The sequence below is a fragment of the Coregonus clupeaformis genome, unplaced genomic scaffold (genome assembly GCF_020615455.1).
Source record: "Coregonus clupeaformis isolate EN_2021a unplaced genomic scaffold, ASM2061545v1 scaf6744, whole genome shotgun sequence".
Taxonomy (NCBI): domain Eukaryota; kingdom Metazoa; phylum Chordata; class Actinopteri; order Salmoniformes; family Salmonidae; genus Coregonus; species Coregonus clupeaformis.
The window spans coordinates 1-9,039 of NW_025540198.1; the positions used below are offsets into that span (position 1 = coordinate 1).

The following is a 9,039-nucleotide window of genomic DNA, read 5'->3' on the forward strand; positions in this document are numbered from 1 at the left end:
GATTCCAAGATGGCGTAGTAGTGCAGTTCTGTTTTTGTCGCATGTCTGTAAATAGCCTGTAAATACCCTATTTTTCAGTATTTTTCGTACATATTTCCCTATCAGACTTTTCATCCTTCTACAAAATATACTTTCCTGCAACCCGCCTCACTCAATGTGGAACGGATTCTATTATTGACTTACCTTTATCTAGAATCTAGAATCTCCAGTTGAAACTAGCTAGCCAGCTAACTAGCTACTTGCTATTAGCCACAGCTAGCGGTATTTCACCCAGAACATTGGATTTTTTTCCTGCGGGATTAATTTTAATCACTGGACATTAATCACCGGATATTCGGCCAGTCTGCACAGCGCGTTATCGACCCAGAACATATCAGTTTTTCCGCCGGAATCACTGAATCACTGGACCTTTAACTCCGGATTCATCGCTACCAGCTAGCTACAACAAAACGGACGCTGTGGTCTGGCTAATCATCCTGAGCTAGGCCCATCTCCCGGCTATCTACCCCTCTGTCAACCGGACGGGACCAGCTAGTGTTGACACGGAGCCCCGCCGATCCTACACGACTGGTCTGCCGACGAAATCGTCTGATGTGGTTACGACGTTAACCACGAAGATTCCATCTGCTAGCCCCGGCCCGCTAGCACACGCTAGCCGTGGCCCCTTACTCACTACTGCTTTACCACCGGACCTTATGATAACTCAGCTATACAGCTGATGTCTGCTGGACTGTTCCTTTTTACGGTACTACATCCTGTTTATGTTTAGCCTCAGCCCAAACATGGTTAGTTTATTGTTGTTTCGGTTATTTCTAATTGTACTATTTTACTGTAGACCCCCCAGCCTAGCTAAACCTGCCTTAGATAGCTCCTTTGCCCCTCCCCCTATACATGCGGAGACCGACTCAATTGATGCCTCCAACGATGCTATCTCTTTCATTGTTACCCAACGCTTAGGTTTACCTCCACTTTACTCATATCCTTCCATATCCTTGTCTGTACATAATGCCCTGAATCTTTTCTATAACACCCGGAAATCTGCCCCCTTTATTCTATGTACCCAACGCACTAGAAGACCAGTTCTTAAAGCCTTTAGCCGTATCCTTATTCTAGTCCTCCTCTGTTCCTCTGGTGATGTAGAGGCTAACCCAGGCCCTGCAGCCCTCAGTATCACTCCTACTCCCCAGGCGCTATCATTTGCTGACTTCTGTAATCGCAAAAGTCTTGGTTTCTTGCACATAAATATCAGAAGTCTACTTCCTAAGTTTGAGTTATTCACTGCGTTAGCACACTCCGCCAACCCTGATGTTCTAGCAGTGTCTGAATCCTGGCTCAGGAAGGCCACCAAAAATTCTGAAATTTCCATCCCCAACTATAACATTTTCCGTCTAGATAGAACTGCCAAAGGGGGTGGAGTTGCAATCTACTGTAGAGATAGCCTGCAGAGCTCTATCATACTGTCCAGGTCTGTGCCCAAACAGTTTGAGCTTCTACTTCTAAAAATCCACCTTTCCAGAAATAAGTCTCTCACTGTTGCCGCTTGCTACAGACCCCCCTCAGCCCCCAGCTGTGCCCTGGACACCATATGTGAATTGATTGCCCCCCATTTATCCTCAGAGTTTGTACTGCTTAGTGACCTAAATTGGGATATGCTTAATACCCCAGCCATCCTACAATCCAAGCTAGATGCCCTCAACCTAACGCAAATTATCAACGAACCTACCAGGTACAACCCTAAATCCGTAAACATGGGTACCCTCATAGATATCATCCTGACTAACATACCCTCTAAATACACCTCAGCTGTCTTCAACCAGGATCTCAGCGATCACTGCCTTATTGCCTGCGTCCGTAACGGGTCCGCGGTCAAACGACCACCCTTCATCACTGTCAAACGCTCCCTAAAACACTTTAGCGAGCAGGCCTTCCTAATTGACCTGGCCCAGGTATCCTGGATGGATATAGATCTCATTTCGTCAGTAGAGGATGCCTGGTTGTTCCTTAAAAGTAATTTCCTCTCAATCTTAAATAAACATGCCCCATTCAAAAAATACAGAACTAAGAACCGATATAGCCCCTGGTTCTCCCCAGACTTGACTGCCCTTGACCAGCACAAAAACATCCTGTGGCGTACAGCATTAGCATCAAATAGCCCGCGCGATATGCAACTTTTCAGGGAAGTTAGGAACCAATATACACAAGCAGTTAGGAAAGCAAAGGCTAACTTTTTCAAACAGAAATTTGCATCCTGTAGCACTAACTCCAAAAAGTTTTGGGACACTGTAAAGTCCATGGAGAATAAGAGCACTTCCTCCCAGCTGCCCACTGCACTGAGGCTAGGAAGCACTATCACCACCGATAAATCTACAATAATCGAGAATTTCAACAAGCATTTTGCTACAGCTGGCCATGCTTTCCATCTGGCTACCACTACCCCGGCCACCAACTCTGCACCCTCTGCTGCAACTTGCCCATGCCCCCCCCGCTTCTCCTTCACACAAATTCAGACAGCTGATGTTTTGAAAGCGCTGCAAAATCTGGACCCCTACAAATCAGCTGGGCTAGACAATCTGGACCCTTTCTTTCTAAAACTAGCCGCAAATTGTCGCAACCCCTATTACTAGTCTGTTCAACCTCTCTTTCATAACGTCTGAGATCCCCAGAGATTGGAAAGCTGCCGCAGTCATCCCCCTCTTCAAAGGGGGTGACACTCTAGATCCAAACTGCTACAGACCTATATCCATCCTGCCCTGCCTTTCGAAAGTATTTGAAAGCCAAGTTAACAAACAGATCACCGACCATTTCGAATACCACCGTACCTTCTCCGCTATGCAAACCGGTTTCCGAGCTGGTCATGGGTGCACTTAAGCCACGCTTAAGGTCCTAAACGATATTATAACCGCGATTGATAATAGACAGTACTGTGTAGCCGTCTTCATCGACCTGGCCAAGGCTTTCGACTCTGTCAACCACCGCATTCTTATTGGCAGACTAAATAGCCTTGGTTTCTCAAATGACTGCCTCGCCTGGTTCACCAACTACTTCTCAGATAGAGTTCAGTGTGTCAAATCTGAGGACCTGTTGTCTGGACCTATGGCAGTCTCTATGGGGGTGCCACAGGGTTCAATTCTTGGGCCGACACTTTTCTCCGTGTATATCAATGATGTCGCTCTTGCTGCTGGTGACTCTCAGATCCACCTCTACGCAGACGACACCATTTTGTATACATCTGGCCCTTCATTGGACACTGTGTTAACAAACCTCCAAACGAGCTTCAATGCCATACAACAGTCCTTCAGTAGCCTCCAACTGCTCTTAAACACTAGTAAAACTAAATGCATGCTTTTCAATCGAACGCTGCTGGCACCCGCCCACCCGACTAGAATCACCACTCTCGACGGGTCTGACTTAGAGTATGTGGACAACTACAAATACCTAGGTGTCTGGTTAGACTGTAAACTCAACTTCCAGACTCACATAAAGAATCTCCAATCCAAAGTTAAATCTAGAATCAGCTTCCTATTTCGCAACAAAGCCTCCTTCACTCATGCTGCCAAACATGCCCTCGTAAAACTGACTATCCTACCGATCCTTGACTTCGGCGATGTCATTTACAAAATAGCCTCCAACACTCTACTCAGCAAACTGGATGTAGTCTATCACAGTGCCATCCGTTTTGTCTCCAAAGCCCCATACACTACCCACCACTGTGACCTGTACGCTCTTGTTGGCTGGTCCTCACTACATGTTCGTCGTCAAACCCACTGGCTCCAGGCCATCTATAAATCACTGCTAGGCAAATCCCCGCCTTATCTTAGCTCATTGGTCACCATAGCAGCACCCACCCGTAGTCTGCGCTCCAGCAGGTATATCTCACTGGTCATTCCCAAAGCCAACACCTCCTTTGGCCGCCATTCCTTCCAGTTCTCTGCTGCCAATGATTGGAACGAATTGCAAAAATCTCTGAAGCTGGAGACTCTTATCTCCCTCACTAACTTTAAGCATCAGTTGTCAGAGCACCTTACCGATCACTGCACCTGTACACAGCCCATCTGAAATTAGCCCACCCAACTACCTCATCCCTATATTGTTATTTATTTTGCTCTTTTGCACCCGGTATCTCTATTTGCACATAATCTCTTGCACATCTAGCATTCCAGTGTTAATACTATTGTAATTATTTTGCACTATAGCCTATTTATTGCCTTACCTCCATAACTTGCTACATTTGCACACACTGTATATATATATTTTCTGTTGTATTTTTGACTTTATGTTTTTTACCCCATATGTAACTCTGTGTTGTTTTTATTGCACTGCTTTGCTTTATCTTGGCCAGGTCACAGTTGTAAATGAGAACCTGTTCTCAACTGGCTTACCTGGTTAAATAAAGGTGAAATATATATATATTTTTTTTTAATGAGTAACTCATGGCCGTAGCGAGCAGAGATGTGCAGAGGTGTGTTTCCATTATTTTCTTCACAGTCGATCTCAGCACCTACAGAACACACACACACACAGACACACACAGACACACACAGACACACACACACACACACACAGACACACACACACACGTCAACCACTTGACCCTAGAGGCCTCATGAAGCTTCATGTTCAACCACATTGCAAGTAACATTGCTCTGTGCCAGTGAATCATGGTTTGAATACAAAATACAATGCTGAAGAGCCTACTGGTTCATATATATTCAGTTGAGAGCATTCACAGCGACTCACCATTCTGGATGATGGCTTGAGATCTGGAGAAGCGTCCGTGGATGGCCGTCATGTGGAGGGGGGTCTTTCCATCTTTACTCTGCAGATAGAAAGACAAAGATGGTTCACACGGCAGTCTGTGCTGCTGACCACAGGCAAAATCAAACACGTATTGGAGGAGCGCTTGATTGCATTTAGTTTGCATTGTTAGGCCTATTCCATTGGTTTTTGAATGTAGACCAGGGTCAAATAATAAGCCATGTGCTGCGTCAGTGTGTGCGTCCCAAATGGCACCCTATTTATAAGTACACTACTTTTTGAACCAAAGTAGTGTACTTATAAAGGGAACAGGGTGCCATTTGGGACACATGCAGTGTCATCACGGCTCCTTGCTCTATGGGCCTATGGTCAAAAGTAGTGCACTACATAGGGAATAGGGTGTTATTTAGTTCAGACACAGTGTTGGTCATCCGGTCTCCTCACCTTGATGTTGACGAGGGCCCCGTTGCCCACCAGCAGCTCCAGGCAGAGCGCCCCATGGCGCGAGGCGGCCGTGAAGTGGAGTGGGGCGAAACCCTTCTCGTACACCTGGTTCACGTTGGCGCCGCACTCGATCAGCTCATTCACCACCACATCCTGCCCGTTGTAGCATGCCACGTGGAGGGGGGTGTTACCGTACCCATTGGGCTAATTTATCTGGAGGGAGCAAGGGAGGGAAAAGAATGGAGAGAGAGAGGGGGGGGTGGAAGAGAACAAAACAATACATTCCTGATCAGGTCACTTGGTTCTGAAAACCCCCTGGTCCAACCTCTCTCTCTTCATTACTTGGTTATGAAAAACCCCTGGTCCAACCTCTCTCTCTTCATTACTTGGTTATGAAAACCCCCTGGTCCAACCCCCCTCTCAACATTACTTGGTTCTGAAAAACCCCTGGTCCAACCTCTCTCTCTTCATTACTTGGTTATGAAAACCCCCTGGTCCAACCTCTCTCTCTTCATTACTTGGTTATGAAAAATCCCTGGTCCAATCTCTCTCTCTTCATTACTTGGTTATGAAAACCCCCTGGTCCAACCCCCCTCTCAACATTACTTGGTTCTGAAAACCCCCTGGTCCAACCTCTCTCTCTTCATTACTTGGTTATGAAAACCCCCTGGTCCAACCTCTCTCTCTTCATTGCTTGGTTATGAAAAATCCCTGGTCCAATCTCTCTCTCTTCATTACTTGGTTATGAAAACCCCCTGGTCCAGCCTCTCTCTCTTCATTACTTGGTTATGAAAACCCCCTGGTCCAACCTCTCTCTCTTCATTGCTTGGTTCTGAAAACCCCCTGGTCCAACCTCTCTCTCTTCATTACTTGGTTATGAAAACCCCCTGGTCCAACCTCTCTCTCTTCATTACTTGGTTCTGAAAACCCCCTGGTCCAACCTCTCTCTCTTCATTACTTGGTTCTGAAAACCCCCTGGTCCAACCTCTCTCTTCATTACTTGGTTCTGAAAACCCCCTGGTCCAACCTCTCTCTCTTCATTACTTGGTTATGAAAACCCCCTGGTCCAACCTCTCTCTTCATTACTTGGTTCTGAAAAACCCCCTGGTCCAACCTCTCTCTTCATTACCTGGTTATGAAAACCCCCTGGTCCAAATCACTGGCTCTAACCCTCTCTCTTCATTACTATTATGAAAACCCCCTACACATTTGAATGCGTGTTGACTCACATCCACACCAAGGTCCAGGAGGTACTTGACCACACTGATCATTCCACTGGAGGCTGCAGAGTGGAGAGGGGTGTAGGCCTTCTTGTTTTTACAGGACACCTCTGATCCATGAGAGGCCAGCAGTTTCACCACCTCAATGTGCACTATGGTAGAGAGAGAGGGGGAGGGATAAATAGAGAGAGAGAGAGAGAGAGAGAGAGAGAGAGAGAGAGAGAGAGAGAGAGAGAGAGAGAGAGAGAGAGAGAGGGGGGAGGGAGGGAGATAGTAAGGGGGTTAAGAGAGAAACAGAGATACAAACACAGAGAGATAGGCAGAGAGAGGGAGAGATAGATTAGTTTACAGTGGTACACAGCACCATAAGCAACACCTACATCGTGTTAGTACAACTGAAAACATCTAATCAACCTACTTAGTACATGATTCTGAGATAATAACACACTAGACGTGGCTCATACAGCTGAGCTGTGAGACTAACACACAGTCCATTAATTCATTCATTCATTGGTATAAAGGACATTAGTCAGAATGTAAATGATGTGGTAAACTCATCACCCATGTAAGCAGCCCAGTGGATTGCTCGGCGATCCTTCTTGTCAAAGGCATTAATGTTGGCTCCTCTGGAGAGAAGCAGCCTCACCATCTAACAGGGAGAGGAGAGAGAAACAAAACACAGGTTGAGGAAAACTAAACAGCAAAATCGGCTAAATCTGGCTTCAAAGCCTTCCCTTTAAAATTATATATTTTGTATTCACAATGAATGAAAGATAACATGTAAAGACATGGTACATTTCTCCCCTTTTAGTCCCCCGTTGACCTCCCCCTCCCCCCAGAATGCCTCCAAACTCATTTAAAAAGAAAGGGAAAGTAATTGAGTTACATGTCAGAAAACAAAACAAAAGTATACAACAACGTTACTTCAAGCAAAAATGTAATAGCCTAACAATTTCAGGTGATTAAGTGATTTTATAGGCCTATATAGCAGTAATCTCAAGGTGGGGCCAAGAGTACTAATCTGGAGGAAGTGTTTGGAGCTGTTCAAAATAGGATATCATCGGGTCCCAGGAGGCATAAAATGAGTTGGTTGACCCTCGAATGGTAACTTCATTTTTTCTCATTTTAGGAACAGCTTCAGATCTTTGAGCCAAAGAGAGGCTAAGGGGAGGATTGATAGATTTCCAATCCAATAAAATCCTTCTGCGGGCTAACAGGGAGGCAAAGGCAATGGCATCTAGCTGTCTATTGGTCAGAGAAGGATTGTTGTTTGGTACTCCAAAAATAGCAATTTCTGCACTAGGCTGCAACTTTATATCAAATGCTTCATAAAGGGTTTTAAATAGTGGACAACTAATCTGCCAGACGGGGACAGACCAGAACATTTGATTAGTCCCATTATCACAGAGTATTGTGGATGATGGTACATCAAAAGACAGAGGTGGGATACCCTGGTCAGGTGGAACAAACAGCCTACCCCTCCCAGTGCTTGCAAACTCAGGACTAGCAAACGCTCTACTCCCAGGAGCTGACTGTACAATTGGTGTAAATGGAAGGACACCCCTCCCTCTACCCACACTAAAATCCCCAGCATAACATGTCTTATGGATTTGAGAATCTTCCATGGCTCAACAGAGCACTAAAATACAATGTAATTTCGTGCATTCAAATACCAAAAAAAATTAATGCAAAAAACAAATTCATCCAAAACATACAAATAAGCACGAATACCTGTATCTAATGAATATGCTACATTCACTTTCACTGTTTACAGTATATATTCACTTACAGTAAGCCATCAACAAATTCACATGCGCAGGTCGTGCACCTCATCCACATGCACAGCTCCGGCGGTCGGCTTGAGCTGACCAGTCGGCAGGTCACGTAATTAGGACACTGCCACAACTGGAATTCTGATGGTTGGATAATTTTTATTCGACCTGCACACGAAGAGACAACACACAATATGTTAGCTCTTGGTGCAGCCACAGCTCTCGGGCACCTTGCTAGTTGAAGGTCAGGCAAAAGAGAACAGGTGCTGCATGCACACATTCAGTGCCTAACAACACACTATACAATACAAGTAAAATGATATACAACATAATTCTGACAAAATAAAAGACATAACTGCACACCACGAGACAACACACAATAGGTTAGCCCTTGGTGCAGCCACAGCTCTCGGGCACCTGCGTGAGCACATACAAACTCACTCAAACACTGCCCCAAATACTCCCGAGTTACAATAGGTACCCTAATTAACGATCTCGGTGAAAATTGTTAACATACATCTTTATATTGTCCACATTGTAACAAAACCTGTAGTTGCGTAACAGCACTTTGTGTAACTTTACCACAGTTTTATATTGACAAATTACGGCGCCAAGGACAACATACCTTGCTAGTTGAAGGTCAGGCAAAAGAGAACAATAAGAGGGTAAAGAAATACAGAAAACCCGCGATGGACCAAACCAAAATATATACAACTTTTACAATTAGGTGTATTTGCAATATAGATACATAAAAAAAGTTGTACACCAAAAAATAACATTAGCTATTTAGCTGTAATTAAATAAAGAAACCACATTGAATTATTATTATTATTAACTTATTAACATCC

The 9,039-nt window shown here is 44.9% G+C and overlaps 1 long non-coding RNA gene across 1 annotated transcript; it reads right to left on the reverse strand.

The window, feature by feature from the left end:
• Nucleotides 1-4,468: 4,468 nt before the first annotated feature.
• LOC121559377 lies at nt 4,469-8,246 on the reverse strand. Its single transcript, XR_006661134.1, has 6 exons — nt 8,209-8,246; nt 6,981-7,068; nt 6,429-6,571; nt 5,200-5,412; nt 4,738-4,816; nt 4,469-4,498 (listed from the first exon to the last, which is right to left on the reverse strand). It is a non-coding gene; the product is annotated as an uncharacterized LOC121559377 (long non-coding RNA).
• Between the last annotated feature and the right edge of the window lie 793 nt (nt 8,247-9,039).